The following is an 18,132-nucleotide window of genomic DNA, read 5'->3' as shown; positions in this document are numbered from 1 at the left end:
GAAGTTCTCACTACGTTTTTTGATCATCCTTATAACCAGTGTTTTGAATTTTGCATCTAGTAGATTGCTTGTCTCCATTTTGTTTAGTTCTTTTTGTTGTTGTTGTTCTTTATTTGGAACATGTTTCTTTGTCTCTTCATTTTTGCAACCTCCCTGTGTTTGTTTCTATGTATTAGGTAGAACTGCTACATCTCCTGGGCTTAATAGAGTAGCCTAATGAAGTAGGTGTCCTATAGGGTCCAGTGGCACAGCCTTCCTGATCGCACAAGCTAGGCACTCCAGCTGTGTACACCCCATATGGGCTCTGTACATCCTCCTGTTGTAATTGAGCCTTAATTGCCATTGGCATATCAATGAAAAAAATTTATCACCATGCTGATTGGCTGAGTGAACTAACTGTGACCACCATGGAGGATCAGCTGTGCAGGGGCCCACCTCACAGTGCAGGACCAACTTCAGGGGGTCTCTGGTACCCACTTAGTCTGCTCCTTGAGTGTGTCACTTGTGAAGGTTGTTGATGGTACTTTGATATGGCCAGAAGCTGTCCATCACATGTGGCTCTGGGGCTTCCCTGGAGATGCAAGCCAAGGTCACCCATTTATTTTGTTCTGCCCAGGTCGTCCCGGCATGGGCTACAAAGCAATCTGCAGATGGTTGCTACTTTTGCTGAGCTTGGATGTCCCTAGGAGATGCCACGCTGCAAACTAAGGCTGTTGTCACTAATGACAGGGCTAAGCTAGAAGTATGGATCACACCAAGGCCAGATGCTGCTTGTTTGAGAGATTTTAGGAAAGACTGAGCATGAACCAAGATAGGCCATTCATATAGAAAAACCACTGGAAACAGCTTGCGTGTGCCCACAAGTTGGGTGAGGCAGGTTTCCAGAGAATCACCCGGGCAGGTTGAACAGTGTTAGCCAGGTTGATAGAGACTCAGATATGGTGCCTGCTTACCAACTCTGTCATGGGAGGGCTCAGCAAAGGAACAATGACCTCTGCCAGCACTTCTGTCTGGGAGAATACTGCCCCTCCAGCTCTCATCTTGATTGCAGACAATTTAGTTTTTTCTTGTATGTCTACGGTGCCTTTTAAGCTACTGTCCCAGCACTGGAGCTCAGTGGAAACAAGTCCCAGTAAGTCCATGCATGGCTATTTATTTATTTCTAAAATTTTTTTTTATTTTTTATTTTTAGAGAGAAATAGAAATATTGATGAGAAAGAACATTGATTGGCTACCTCCTGCATGCTCCCCACTGGGGATCGGGCCCACAACCTAGGCATGTGCCCTGATCAGGAATCGAACCAATGACCTCTTGGTTCATGGGTTGATGCTCAGCCACTGAGCCAAACAGGCCAGGCCATGCATGGTGATTTAAAAGGAATGCTTGGGACTCTGGCAGCCCTTCATCTAACTCAGACATAATACTGAGTTTTACAGCCAAAAATTGTGGGGACTTCTCTTCCTGGCTCTGGAACACTGGGCTGGAGGCAGCGCCTGGTTTGGGAGGGGGACCCCTGGCTCCTAAGGGGGGACCTTCACAACAAAGATATTCTTCCTAATTTTTATCCTCCACACATGGGTGTGAGACCAGCCCTTTTTGTATTTCTGCCTTTACTACCAGTCTCAACATGGCTTCTTCTTTGTATCCTTAGTTGTAAGACTTCAAAATAATCATTTTTAATTTATTCTTTTTTCTAGTTGCCTTAACCTATTGTAAGATAGCCAGCTAGATTAACTGCAAAGAAACTCTGATTAAGTTGTGCAAAAAAATGTATTTTAAAATATTTACCATTTTAAATAATATTGACCAATCTTTAGGTTTTCCCACAAATCTGGCTATATAGTTCTTTTATAAGCAAAAATAGACTCTGGGGATCAAAGTTTTTTTTTTTTTTACTTATGCAAATTAGAAATAAAAAAATAGCTCTGTATTATCAATCTAATAATCAGCAGCACTATACCAAAGGAGATTAAGACATGACCCTAGCCCAAAAGAGCCAATGCTTAGGACAGCAAGACATATGCATAAAAAAATTTGAGAAGAGCATAATATATTATGTTATCTTTGACAAAAAGAATTCAGACACAAGAGAGATAAACATTGGCTTAAATAGTCAAAGATGATATCACAGATAAAGTAAAGTGGGTCTAAAGTTTGAGGAGGATTTGATCAGAATAAGGAAAGAGAATTTCTGGAATGAGCAATAGTGTGAACAAAGACTGATCTGAAAGATTTAACATAATGTGAAATGGAGGAGATGTGCTTAGACGCAAATGAGAAGCAAGGCTGTGTATATTGGATAACCAGATTATGGTGTGTCTTGGAAATTAGGCAGACACCCTGAAGATGTTTCTGCTGAAACTGGGAATCTCACCAGAGCTGGGTGTGTCCAGCTAAATTTTATTCAAAGAGTGCTGCCTAACTATGGAGCACCAACAGTGAGGATATAGGGAATAGTGAGCAAGGAACTAACAGATGTGGCCAAGTCAATTCAAAGAACAATTACCAAATGCCTACTATGTGCATTCCAGGCACCTTTTTTGTATGCTTCAAGGGTTATAAAGGTGAACAAGTAAAAGTCCCTGATCACATAGAGTTTACAGTCCAGATATGCACATTACATGACACCAGGAAGAAAGTAATGAATGTTTTAAGTACAAACAAGAAAGAAAGGTGTACAGTATAATAATTAATTCTACCAGGATAAGATAAAATATAACATTTTAGTTCAATACTAAAAATATTAGTCTTTGAGCACTGGTAGAAAATTGTGTGTGCTCAAGGTAGAAGAGCCAACAGGAGCAATGGAATAAAGTAGGCTTGTGTATAGGAAAAGTCAAGAAGCTTGACAAGTCAGAAAAGTGGGATGTATAGAAGAACAGTAAAGGATTGTGTTAAAGCTGAAAAAATTGGTTAAGGCCAAAATGAAGGAAGAAAGTCAGAAAGAGGAATTTGGACTTAAAAAATGATTTGTGGCCAATGTAGGTTCTTGACAGGAGAGAGAATTAGTGTTCTCATATTTATTGAGTCTAGTGTGTGAAAAGCCCCAGGCCACAAAAGGGGTGTGTACGACAGCAGCATAAAAACAGATCTGAAAGTAGAAGATATGGAGGTCAGGAATGTTAACTAGGAAGAAGTCTATTTCTTACAGTAATCTAAGGGTAAACAGATGGGGGCAGAATAATGGAAGGGTAAAAAGAGAGAAAGAAATTAATACATGAGACATATTTTAAAGAAAATTGTATAATACTTGTTGACTAATTGCATACATGTTATGAAGAAATAAGTGAATTAGAGATACCTGGTTCATGAAGCATCACTGATTAGAAGACATGATTTCAACTGGCAAATACAGAAATTATATTATAAGAATAAACTGAATTAGGGTGATTGAGTGCCATTGTTTTATTTGTACTTCATTAGACCAGTACTCCATTGGATTACTCATACTGAAACATGAATCTGGAAGATGTTTGAATCCATGAGATTAAATGAGTTATGGAGAAGGAAGAAAAGAAGAAAACAAACATTTTGAATGATTATTATTTTCCAAACAATGAATGTAAAGTAAAAAGACAGAAAGGTAAAGAATAAAGTCATGGGAAAATGTCCAAAGTTAAGGGACAGAAAGGGGGTCAGCAAACAATAGGAGTAAAAATTTTTAAAAATGCAGAAAAGTAATTTATAAATGATGCTGACTCTGAAAACAAAAAAGATGAAAAGACAGGGAAGGATAAAATAATCTGAGTATTCAGAAGAGATTAAAAATTAAAATAAAAGCTATGCATTTGGAAAGATGGTGGCACGCAGGACATGAGGGCGGGTGAGTGTGTGAGAGAATGTGAGTGGAAGTGAAGGTGGATGACCAACCTTGTGCAGTACAGATATGCAGAACAGAATGTTCCTGTGCTATGGACAGGAGCAGCCAGCTACCACGGTAAGCTGTTCTTCAGGGCGCTTCACCCTGCGCCACAAGGAACTTTAACCATTTTAAAAGGTCACGGGTCTTCCCTGGATGGAGGCAGTGGGAGCGGCTGAGGCCCAGCAACCTGAGCCCATAAAGACACCTGGCACCATCAGACCAGTGGACACTCTGTGTCAACACAGACCAGTGCACAGTAGTGGAGCTGCCAAGGTGCCATTCACAGAAGCTGCAGGCAGCCGGGAGCCCAGCACCATCACCCATAGTAGCAGCTTGATCAGATTCAAGATATACACCCAGCAACGAGGCTGCAGAGCAGATATCCATCCCCAGGCAACAGAAGCACAGACCAGCACCCGAGACCCATCCCCAAAAACTACAGCAAACGCTGATCAGGAGTTGAGCCCCACAGGGCAGCAGCACTCCCCAGCCACCAGCTGCAGGAACTGGGGCTCCACAGAGGCCTGTGTGGTCCAGCAACTCACGAGAGCAGTGAGAAGCCGGAGCCCTAGAGAGACTGGTGCTGTCCAGCTGCCCACACAAAAGACCTGCAGGATGCGAGGGAACCAGAGAGGCCTGTGCAACCCAGCAGAGACTTTGCAATTCAGTTACCTGTGGGACCTGTGGGTTGCGGGGACACCACAGAGGTTTTTGCGACTCAGCTGCACACAAGATAAGCTCAGAAGATGTGAAAATGAAGGAAGAGTGAACGGAAGCTACACAGACAATCTCTGAGGACCAAACAGAAATTACAACTAAAATAAAGACAAATCCTTGGAAAAAAAGCACCAGAAAAGCAGCATACCAGGAGCACTAGTAGGATTAGCAAATGCGCAAGAGGGTGGCGGGCTGGGAACCCACGGACAGCAGCAGTGTTAGCTGTGAGCAGCGCCCTTGGGGAATAAAGACAAAGCCGTCTCCACAGGGCAGAGAACCCAGACAGAGCGATAAAATATCCATGGCCACTCATCTGGGGGCTATAGCAGAGGGAGGGCAGACTAGGCTGGAACTCTGTAGGGAAAACCTAAATTTGGAGGGCACTAAGAGTTTTTACTGAGTTGCAGCCACAGAATATGGTGGCCAGTGTGCTACTTCCCAGAACTGTGGGGAAAAGCAGCAGCCCCCCGCCCCAACTTAGAGATTCAGCTTTTCCCAAGTGAGGCAAAGAAATAAAAATTGAGGCTCATTAATAACCAGCATCTATATCATCATCTGGAAATCCTCTTATGCAGAAAACCACTGCTACATTCCAAGGAACTGAGCTAGACAACTAGCCTCCAGGAAAAAGCTAGAGGATAACTGAAACTTTCCTAGGATCGCAAATCTAACCATGAAATTAAGACTTGACAGTGGTGGTTGACATGGGCCCACCCAGGCCCGTCAAAACACGGCACAGAGAGCGACAAACAGCAGAAAACCAACACCCACAGGGAAAATTTGGCAGGATCCAAAACCCACTGAGATAGCCAAAATGGTGAAACAAAGAAATAAATACCAAAAGAAAGAAAAAGAGAATTCTATCAAAGATGACATAAATGAAATGCAGTTAATCCAATTATCAGGGGTAGAGTTCAGAGCCAAGATCTTGAGGAAACTCAACAGCATGAGTTAGGACATCAGCACCATGAGTAAAAATATAGAAACATTGAAAACCAACCAAGTGGAAATGAAAAATGATATAGCAGAATTAAAGAACACATTGGAATGACTAACCAGCAGAGTAGAGGGAGCTGAGGACCGGACCAATGAATTAGGATACAGGGTAGAAAAAAATCAACCAATCAGAAAACGAAACAGAAAAAAAAAATTAAAAAAAAAGAAAGACAGCTTATGAGATCTGTGGGATAACTGAAAACTTAATAATATTTGCATCATAGGAGTTCCCTAAAAGGAAGAAAATGGGCAAAGATTAGAGGATATATTTGAAGAAATAGTGACAAAAAACTTTCCTACTTAGACGAAGGAAGAAGGCATTCAAGTTCAAGAAGCACAGAGAGCCCAAAGTAAATAGAACCCAAACAGGCCCACACCAAGATACATAGTAATTAAAAGACCAAAAATTAAAGAAAAGGAGAGAATCATAAAGACAGCAAGGGATAAGCAACAAGTTACCTACAAAGGAAACCTTATAAGGCTCTCAGCTGACTTCTCAACAGAAACACTACAATCCAGAAGAGAGTGGCATGAAGTAATGAAGGTCATAAAAAACGAGGATCTGAATCCAAGACTACGCTATCCAGCAAGGCTATCATTCAAAATAGAAGGTCAAATAAAGAGCTTCCAAGACAAAAAAAGGCTAAGGGAATATATTAACACCAAACTAGCACTGCACGATAATGCTAAAAAGACTGCTGTAATTAGTAGAAGAAATAGGAAGAAAAATAGAACCACACTAAACAAAAATGACAATAAATAAGTACATATTAATTATCACCTCAAATGCAAATAGATCGAATGTTCCAGATAAAAAGACACAGAGTAGCTGACTGGATAAGAAAGCATGACTCACATATATGTTATTTACAAAAAACCCACCTCATAACAAAAGACTCACATAGGTTGAAAGTGAAGGGATGGAAAAAATCTTTCAAGCAAATGCAAAGCAAAAAGAAGCTGGGGTAGCAATACTCATATATGATAAAGTACATTTCAAAATGAAGACCATCACTAGAGACAAAGAAGGCCACTTCATAATATTGAAAGGATCTATCCAACAGGATGATATAACCTTGGTAACCAAATATGCACCCGATTTTGGAGCACCAATATATATTAAAAATCTTTTGGAGGACTTCAAAAGAGGAATCGACAGCAATACAATCTTAGCAGGGGAATTCAATACCCCGCTGACATCACTGGATAGATCTTCTAGACAAAAAATTAACAAAGAAACACAGACTCTAAATAAAGTGCTAGAGCAAATGGACTTAATAGATATCTACAGAGAATTATACCCCCAAACTGCAGAATTCACATTCTTCTCAAGTGCACATGGGACATTCTCAAAGACACACCACATGGTAGGGCACAAAGTAAGTCTCTACGAATTCAGGAAGATTGATATCATATCAAGCATCTTCTCAGATCAAAATGGCCTGCAACTAGAAGTCAACTACAACAAGAACATGAAAAATATTTGAAAACATGAAAGTCAAATAGCATGTTATTGATCAATGAATGGGTTACCATGAAGATCAAGGAAGAAGTTAAAAACTTCCTGGAAATCAATAAAAATTAGCACACAATAACACAAAATCTATGGGATGCAGTGAAAGCAGTTGTGATAGGGGAAGTTCATAGCACTACAGGCATACCTCAAGAAACAAGAAAAAATTCTAATTAATTTTATAACCTTACAACTTAAAAAACTAGAAAGCAAACAAAAAGAAAATCCCAGAGCAAGTAGACGAAAGCCAATAGTAAAGATCAGAGAAGAAATAAATGACGTGGAGACCAAAAAAACAATTCAAAGAATCAATAAAACAAGGAGCCAGTTTTTTGGGGAAAAAAACAAAAACAAGATTGATGGACCCTCAGCTAGATTCAACAAAAAAAAAAAAGAGAGAGAACCCACATACGCAAAATAAGAAATGAAATAATAGAAATAATAACTGATACAACAGAAATACAACAGATTGTTAACAAATATTATGAACGATTATACGGCAACAAATTGGACAATCTAAGTGAAATGAACAAATTTCTAGAAACACATAGTCTCCCAAAACTGAACCGAGAAGAGATAGAAAACTTGAACAAACCTATAACAACTAAAGAAATTGAAGATGTAATCAAGACTCTTTCAGCAAGCAAAAGCCCAGGCCTGGAAGGCTTCACATAGAAATTTTACCAAACATTCAAAGAAGAACTAATATCCATTGTCCTCAAACTATTCCAAAAAATTCAGGAAGAAGTAAGACTCCCAAACTTGTTTTATGAGGCCAGCATAATTCTAATACCAAAACCAGAAAAAGACACTACAAAGACACTACAGACCAATATCCCTGATGAACATAAATGCCAAAATCCTCAACAAAATACTAGCAAATTGATTGCAACAATACATCAAAAAACTTATTCACCATGACCAAATGGGATTCATTCAAGTAATGCAAGGCTGGTACAATATTTGCAAATCAATAAATGTGATATAACATGTAAACAAAATGAAAGATAAAAAATCATATGATCATATCAATAGATGCTAAAAAAAGTATTTGACAATGCCAGTACCCATTTATGATAAAAAATGCTCAGCAATCTGGGAATAAAGGGATCATATCTCGATATATGTAAGACCTACAGCCAACATCATACTCAATGGACAGAAACTAAAAACATTTCCATTAAGAACAGGAATAAGACAGGGATGTCCACTTTTGCCACTCTTATTTAACATTGTACTGGAAGTCTTAGCCACAGCAATCAAACTGGAAGAAAAACATAAAATGAATCCAAATGGAAAAGGAGGAAGTGAAACTGTCATTATTTGCAGATGACATGATACTATACGTAGAAAACCCCAAAGACGCCATTAAAAATTTACTAGACTTAATAAATGAATTTGGAAAAGTAGCAGGTTACAAAATTAATGTCAAGAAATTGATGGCATTCTTATACAACAATGATAAACTTACAGAAAGAGAAACTAAGAAAACTATCCCCTTTACCATCGTGGCAAAAAAATTAAGATATCTAGGAATAAACCTAACAAAAGAAATAAAGGACCTGTTCATAGAAAACTACAGGTCATAAAAAAAAAAAAGAAATAAAGGAATATATTAAAAAGTGGTAGTACATACTTTGTTCATGAATTGGAAGAATTCACATCCTTAAAATGTCCATACTACCCAAAGCAATCTATAGATTCAGTGCAATCCCCATCAAAATACCAAAAACATACTTCACAAAACTAGAACAAATAGTTCAAAAGTTCATATGGAACAAAAAAAAAAAAAAAACTCAAGTAGCCACAGCAATATTGAAAAAGAAGAACAAAGGAGGAGAGATCACCTTACCAGATTTCAGGGTATACTACAAAGCCACTGTAATCAAAACAGCCTGGTACTGGGACAAGAACAGGCATATAGACCAGTGGAACACAACGGAGAACCCAGGAATGGACCCTAGACATTATGCTCAATTAATATTTGACAAGGTGGCAAGAGCATACAGTGGAGTAAATACAGCTTCTTTAATAAATGGTGTTGGCAAAATGGACAGCTACATGCATAAACTTACACCGTACACAAGAATAAACTCAAAATGAATAAAAGACTTAAATGTGACTCATGAATCTATAAAAATCCTAGAAGAAACTGTAGGTAGAAAAATTTCAGACATCATACGCAGCAGAATTTTTACGGACACATCACCTAAGACAACAGAAACAAAGGAGAAAATGAACACATGGGATTACATAAAGCTCAAAAGCTACTTCACAGCAAAAGATACAATCATCAAAATGGAAAGGCAACCCACTGTATAGGAGAGCATAATTACCAATGATATATCAGATAAGGGGTTAATGTTCAATATATATAGAGTTCTCATATAGCTCAAGAGAAGGAAGAGAAAGAACCCAATTAAAAAATTAGTAGAGGAACCAAATAGACACCTCTTGAAACAGGTCATACAAATGGCTAAGAGACATATAAAGATATGCTCAACATCACTAATCATCAGAGAGATGCAAATTAAAACAACAATGAGGTATCACCTCATACCTGTCAGAATGGCTGCCATCAACAAATCATCAAACAACAAGTGTTGGCGAGGTTGTGGAGAAAAGGAGGCTCTGTTACACTGCTGGTGGAAATGCATACTCGTGCAGCCACTATCAAAAACTACATGGTGTTACCTCAAAACTTAAAAATTGAACTTCCATTTGAACCAGTGATCACACTTTAGGAATATACACTAAGAAGCCTGAAACACCAATCAGAAAGAATATATGTACCACCATGTTTGTAGCAGCTCTATTTACAATATCTAAGATCTGCGAACTGCCCAAATGTACATCAGTAGACGAATGGATAAAAAAGCCCTGGTATATATACAAAATGGAGTACTATGCAGATGTAAGAATAAAAGATCTCTTATCCTTTGAGACAACATCAAGGGACATGGAAAGTGTGATCCTAAGCAGATCAAGCCAAACAGAGAAAGACAAGTACCATATTATCTCACTTATTTGTGGAATATAATGAACATAACAGTCTGAGAAATGGGCTAGTCCTAGAGACGTGGAAGTGGGGTACAGACTGACAATTCCCAGAAGAGGGGGTGGGGGGGAGAGATAAACCACAGAACTTATATTCATGTATGCATGTACAATGGACATGGACAATAATGCTGAGGAGAGGGTGTGGAGGGAGCAGGAGGGGGGAATCAGTGGGGGTTGGACCCAGGCATCAGTGTTTTAAAAGTACCTCTAGTGATTACAATATACAAGTAAAGGTAAAAAACACTGTTGTAGCAGTGAATGTGGCTAGCTAGGTTTCTGAGGAGATGAAACTATCAACTGCCTATGTTGTATGATTGAAGGGTGAAAAGAGATTCTTTGCTGCCCTACCCTCACATCATATGTTACATTACCCAAAATGCCACCATTGAAAACAAACAATATTTCTCTGGAGATATAACAAAAAGCAGGCAGGAGCAGATAACTGTACCTATTATATTTTTGAAGTCTTTTCTGTTTTCAAGAGACTCTGATTCAATTGTTTGAGAAAGGCTTACCTACCCTTTCATTATGTCTGTCCCATAAGATGAAACACTACATAAAGAAGAGCATTATGAATTACTAAGTGTTCAATTAATATTTGACAAAGGTGGAAAGAGCATACAATGGAGTAAAGACAGCCTCTTTAATAAATGGTGCTGGGAAAATTGGACAGCTACATGCAAAAAAATAAATAAATAAAACTAGACCACCAACTTAAACCATACATAAGAATAAACTCAAAATGGATAAAAGACTTAAATGTAACTTGTGAATCCATAAAAGTCTAGAAGAAAATGTAGGCAACAAAATTTCAGACATCATACACAGCAGAATTTTCACTGATACAACACCTAAGGCAATAGAAACAAAAGAAAAAAAAAAGAACACATTGGACTACATCAAACTCAAAAGCTTCTGCACAACAAAAGAAACAGCCATTAAAATGGAAAGTGAACCCATTATATGGGAGAGCATAATTGCCAGCGATACATCAGATAAGGGGTTAATTTTCAAAATATAGAAAGTGCTCATACAGCTCAACAAAAGGAAGACAAAGAACCCAATTTAAAAATGGCCAGGACATACAAATGGCCAAGAGACATGTGAAGAAATGCTCAACATAACTACCCATCAGAGAGATTCAAATTAACACAACTATGAGGTATCACTTCACACCTGTCAGAATGGCTGCCATATACAAATCACCAAACAAGTGTTGGTGAGGGTGTGGAGAAAAGGGGACTCTAGTACACTGCTGGTGGGAGTGCAGAATGGTGCAGCCACTATGGAAAACAATATGGTGTTTCCTGAAAAAATTAAAAATTGAATTGCCATTTGACCCAGTGATGCTACTTCTAGGAATATACCCTAAGAAGCCTGAAACACCAATCAGAAAGAATATATGTACTCCTATGTTCATAGCAGCACTATTTACAGTAGCTAAGATCTGGAAACAGCCCAAGTGTCCACCAGTAGATTAGTGAATAAAAAAGCTGTGGTACATAAACACAATGGAACACTATGCAACTGTAACAAAGAAAGGTATCTTATCATTTGAGACAACATGATGGGACCTCAAGAGTATTATGCTAATCAAAATAAGCCAATCATGGAAAGACAAATACCACATAATCACTTATTTGTGGAGTATAATGAACAAAATGAGCTGATGAATAAAATAGACCCAGAGACATAGAAAAGAGTACAGTTCAGACTGACAAACCTCAGAGAAGGGGGGGGGATGGATGAGATAAACCAAAGAAGTTATATGTATGTATACATGACCAATGGACATAGAGAACAATGCTGGGGGCATGGGGGGCGGGATGGGGAGGAAGGTGTCTGGGAGGAGAAAGGAGAAACATCTCTAACAAAAATTGATTGATAAAAGTTGAAAAAAATTACTAAGTGTTAATATGGGTAGGCCCAATACCTAAAGTAAAGGTGCTTTTATAGTGGATTGGGTCAAACTAAGGGCCTAAAAGAATTAGGAACTTGGGGTTAAGAGATCCAAGAGAAAGAGAAAGAGGATTGGTGTTGCATAGGAAGACAAGAGGGGAGCATCCAAAAGGTTTACCTATGTCTTAGCCTAAGGTGCCACCTATTTTATTTATAAAGAACTTCTTTAATACCAGCCTGTTTTCAATAGTAGAAGAAATGTTCGTTACCCCAGATATATTCAAAGTTTAGTAACTAATGCTAGATAATAAAAGATAATATTACTAATACTATTAGTTAAAGTTCAATCAGAAGAAGGTTTGATATCAGGATTCAGCTTAGTAAATATTGATAATCATTTTTAGCCCTTGCCTGTTTTTTCAAAGATGATTTTTAAAAGAGGAAAATTCAATCAAACCCTGATATTACATCAAGAGGTTGCTGGTGGGATTTGTTAGAAAGCAGGATGCCATTTGTTAGAAAGCAGAGAACTTTATACTGTAACACAGTGGTTGTTAAATATGGATGCATATTAAAATCATTGGAAAAGGGTGCTTAAAAAAAATCTGGCTGCCTAGGCTGCACACAAAACCAATTAGATCAGAACCACACATTCTGCTTAGCACCTTTCAGATGACATCAGTGAAATGGTCACTCTACCTTATAAAGCCATCCCCAAACTACCTTTCTCAACATTTGTCAAGGTGCTTGAAATCCTGCCATTAGAAAAACATTTCTTCAACTATTGAAAACAGGCTGGTATTAAAAAAGTTCTTTATAAATAAAATAGGTGGCACCTTAGGCTAAGAATTCCTCGCCAGAAAACAATATCCTGGCCTCATTTTGTAGATATCTAAAATGATTGCCTCAGCCATGCCCCACTATTTTCTACTTTCTGGGTTCTTACTTTCTTTTCTTCTTTTCTCCTTCCCTTTTCTCTTTCTGTCTCTCTGTCTCTGTCTCCATCTATCTTTCTTACTCACACATACCTTGGAATCCCCTGGTTTAAGCCTTACCAGCCAAGACCTTGTCAGTTATTACTCAACAGCTAGCTAAGAGAAAGGTAGATATTAGGGAGGAGGGGGCAGATAGTATAAAAGAAAAACTATTTAGGGGATGAGACTCAATAATATTGACTGTATCCTGATCCATTGATTTTTTTTTTCAATGGAAGAAACAGAAATCAAGGGTTACACACACAAATAAAAATCAGTCAGGCAGCCATGTATAAGCTTTGGTTTCAAGAGCAAAGCCTTTTAATTGAATTTCGTGTGTGTGTGTGTGTGTGTGTGTGTTGGGTAGTGGGGCTGGAGGGCAGGTATTCATGTGAAGCGTATTATGTAATTGAGCTATTCCATACCTCTTTACCTAAGGGGCAATAATCAGATCTCAAAAATTGAGTTGTCTGTGCTATTAGACTAAAGGAAAATTCCATTTTTATCATCTCTGAATGATAAAACTCAACTTCCTAAAATAGTTAGCTTAAAGCAGGAAAAGTCTAAATCATTCTCAAATATATAAAACATAAATTTGAAACATTATAGCATCATTTGAGCATTTTGGTGAATTTGCAGGTTTGCAGGATATAAGTCAGGACTTTAAAACATTTCACCTTTATGGGAATATTACTAATAACATTAGAACAAGTATGACATAAAATATGGTGTGTCTTTAAAATAGAAAAGAAAAAATATAAAATCCAAGTAAACAGTGATCATTTTGGAATTTGATAGTGTTAAGAAATTTAAATTATTAGTATAAATATTTTTAGTGCTGAAATAAGAAATAGGGGAAAGGTCAACTTCATATCTAACCTCAAATAATTCACTTTGTTTCACTGGTTTTATCAGGAATATTGGTTAGTAAGTGTTCTGAGAATGAGAATTTAGAGGAAAAATGTGGTGTCTACAAAGAATAAAGTGCTGAGTGGGGTTGATTCAAAATTTGCCACAGGTCAGGAGAAAGATTTTGCAAAACTCTGGCCCCTGTTGCTCAGACATGGACTAGGGTGTGTGTAAGCCTCATATTCAGTAGCTGCATTTGGTTTTCAAAGAACAGGGTCATTTTTTCAGCCTACACTTCTCATTAAGTTCCAATAACTTCCCTAGGATATGAAACCTCCCCTTTCTCTTTCACCACTTCTAGTAACACCAGCTTGTTCAGACAATACTGAAAGGGGTTGCTCTTTGGTGCTCAGACAGGATGTTCCATTGATATATCTTGATTGGACAGCCTATAAGCATTTGTCTGTTGGTGTCCCATACAAATGTCAACTGTTTCTACCCAGACTGAATTAAATATTTTATATAAAAACTGTGTGATGTTTTCAGTATTCAGTTAAGAAGAATTTCTTGAATATTTAGTCTGTGCTAAGTATTGGACTAAGCCCTGGAATGGGGAGTGGGTAAGAAGGAAAAAGAGAGGCTAGAGAGGAAGTGTTAGAGACATAAAAAAGATGCACAGGCTGTAGCATCTGCCTTTAATAATAATGGCTAATATTCATTGTATAGTTTCTCTGTGCCAGGCCCTGTGCTAATTGCTTTACATGAGCTAGATTACTTAAACTTTACAACACTATTGTATTGCCCTTTTTATAGATGAGAAAACTGAGATTCAAGAGAAATAAGCCCAAAGTCACACAGCTAGTGATGGGATCAATGTTTGAGCTTGGTTTATTTGACTCCAATGCCAGAATGTGTGACCTCTCTGCTCTAGTGCCTTCAAAAACTTAGTGTCTGGTAAAAAGAAAAAATATACATAATAACCTCTAATAAAAGGCATGATGTGATAAGTGTTGCAAAATATAAAAGCAAACTGCTTTGGGAGTACATATTCAAGAGCAATTAATTTCTAGGAAAACTTTATGGAGGGAGCAAAAATTGAACTGGGTCTTAAAATGAAAAGTAGGATTTTGGTAGATGAAGATGAGGGAAAGGTATTTTAGGTAAGGGAGTTAAATCACAGAATGTTAAATATAGTGTAAATGGAACATTATATGCATCATAGGATAAGATATCACTATTAAAAGGCAGTAAAGTTTGGCACCCCATTGTCATTTACCTTGAACACCAAGTCAAGAAGTCAGGATTTTATTCTTTCCATAATGAACAATAGAAAGGCAATAATGGTTTTGGTGCAGGCAAGTGATATTATCAGATCTGTGATTTGGGAAGACGGTTATGGTGGCAGTTTTAATAACGGAATAGGTATCAAACAGATAAGAGGCCAAAGACCAGTTGTGTGACTAGAGATACTGTCTAGGTGACAGTAAGAGCCTGACCAGGGTGTTTTCTAATTAATTAGAAGCAACTAGCGTGAAGCCCCTCTGGAAATCACTAGAGTTGGTAGCTGACTGAGTATATTAGAGAGGGATGATTTGAAGAGGATACCAACATTTTTAGCCTGATGGATTAGGCAGCTTATTGTGCTCCTTACTAAGATAGAGGACACAGGACAAAGAGTAAATATGGGGAGGGGGCATGAATTAGCTGATTCATATGGGGATATAAACCAGACTGTTCTGAGTCAGATCTAAAGCCCAAGGAAAAGGTATGATTATAGATTTGAGAGTTACCCAGAGAAAAAATATAGTCTAAAGAAATGAAACTACCCAGGGAGAATATTAACTAAGAGAACAATGTCTGTTTCTGGCAGTAGGGTAAGTGTGTGGAGAAATCCTCTCAATAAAGAATGCCAAAAAATAAAATAAAATAAGGTAAAAGAAAAGAATGCCTAGCCCTGGCTAGTGTGGCTCAGTTGGTGGGGCATCATCTTGTGCACTGACAGGTTACTGGTTTGATTCCTGGTCAGGGAACATGCCAGGGGTTGTGGGCTTGATCCCCAGTTGGGGGTATGCAGGAGGCAGCTGACAGATTTTTGCATTCTTACATGGATATTTCTCTCTCTTCCTCTCTCTAAAAACTAATTTAAAAAATCTTTTTTTTTTTTTTATTGATTAATTTTTGTTACAAATGATTCTCCTTTTTTCCCCCAGTGGTTCCCCCCTCCCCCTTCCCTCCCCGCCCCTTCCCCCGATTGTTGTCCATGTCCACTGTTCATGCCTATATGCATATAAATTCTGTTGTTCATCCCTCTCTCAGCTCCCCACTCCTTAGGGGATTGTCCTCAAACTGTTATGTTCATTATATTCCAGAAATCAGTGAGATCATATGAAATTTGTCTTTCTCTGCTTGGCTTGTTTCACTCAGGATGATACTTTCCAGGTCCCTCCATGTAGTCTCAAAGGACCAGAGATCTTTCTTTCTTACCGCTGCGTAGTACTCCATTGTGTATATGTACCACAGCTTTTTAATCCATTCGTCTACTGATGGGCACTTGGGCTGTTTCCAGATCTTAGCGATTGTAAATAGTGCTGCTACAAAGATGGGGTACATATATTCTTTCTGATTGGTGTTTCAGGCTTCTTAGGGTATATTCCTAGAAGTGGGATCACTGGGTCAAATGGGAGTTCAATTTTTAATTTTTTGAGGTGACACCATATTGTTTTCCATAGTGGCTGCACCAGTCTGCATTCCCACCAACAGTGTACTAGAGTCCCCTTTTCTCCACACCCTCGCCAACACTTGTTGTTTGATGATTTGTTGATGGCGGCCATTCTGACCGGTGTGAGGTGATACCTCATTGTTGTTTTGATTTGCATCTCTCTGATGATTAGTGATGATGAACATTTCTTCATATGTCTCTTAGCCATTTGTATGTCCTGTTTGGAGAGGTGTCTATTTAGTTCCTCTGCCCATTTTTTAATTGGATTCTTTGTCTTCCTTTTGTGGAGTTGTGTAAGGGGAATTCCAAAATGGTGGTGGAGTGGATGGGAGATACACAGACCATCTCTCAGGATCAAACTCTAATTACAATGAAAATGAAGGCAAATCATCAGGAAAAAGCAACAGAAAAGCAGCTTGGAGGACCACATAACTAGGAACACTGACTCAATCCTGGTAGGCTTGCGAAGATGAGAGAAGGGCTAGGAGCCCACGGTCCACAGCAGCCTTAGCTGTGAGCAGCACCCTCGGGCTAAACTCCCAAGCAGCTACACAGTGCAGAGCCTGGAGAGATGCTAAAATAGCCACAGCCACTCACCTTGGGTTCCAGCAGAGGGAGGGTGGACTGTATTGGAACTGTGTGGGGACACTCGGGATTTGGAGGGCTGTCAGAGCTTTTGCTAAATTGCGGCCACCCAGGACTGTGGTCATCTTAATCCTTCCCCAAGCTCTGGGTAGAGGCAGCGGCCCCTCCCTCGGAGATTCAACCCCACATGGTAGCCGTTGAAACGCAAATTAAGGCACATTAACTACCAGCATCAGCACCACCCTCAGGAAATCCACTTAAGCAGAGCACCTGAGGGAGTTTTTCATTCAACTGAGAAGACAAGGCTTTTCAGATAACCTCTTATGATAGTTTCCAGGCAAAAAGCTAGAGGATAACAGTAGCATTTCCGGTGCTAGCAACTCTAACCAGGAAAGTTAAGACTTGACAGTGGTGTTTAAAGTGGGTCCTCCCTGCCTCATCCAAACCCAGGAGAAGGAGCCCAAAACATCAGAACACCAACATACACAGAAAAAATTTTGCAGACTCCAAAGCCCACTGTGATAGCCAAAATGGTGAAACACAGAAACGAAAGCCAAATGAAAGAACAAGAGACCTCTACCGAAGATGAGATAAATGAGGTGCAGTCAAGCAAGTTTACAGAACTAGACTTCAGAGCCATGATGTTGAGGAAGCTCAACAGGATGTGTAAAAACATGAGCACCATGAGTAAAGACATAGAATTGTTGAAAATCAACCAGTTGGAAATTAAAAACCACCAAGAAGAAATGAAGAATGACATATCAGAAATAAAGAACACATTGGAAGGTCTAAATACAAGAGTAGAGGAAGCTAAGGACCAGATCAGTGAATTAGAAGACAGGGTAAAGAAAAATCAACCAATCAGAAAACCAAAAGGAAAAAAAAAATTAAAAAACAGGAAGACAACTTAAGAGAACTGTGGGACAACTGGAAATGTAATAACATTCAGATCATAGC

The sequence above is a fragment of the Molossus molossus genome, unplaced genomic scaffold (genome assembly GCF_014108415.1).
Source record: "Molossus molossus isolate mMolMol1 unplaced genomic scaffold, mMolMol1.p scaffold_m16_p_2, whole genome shotgun sequence".
In the NCBI taxonomy this organism is placed as follows: domain Eukaryota; kingdom Metazoa; phylum Chordata; class Mammalia; order Chiroptera; family Molossidae; genus Molossus; species Molossus molossus.
This window is presented reverse-complemented; position numbering follows the sequence as displayed.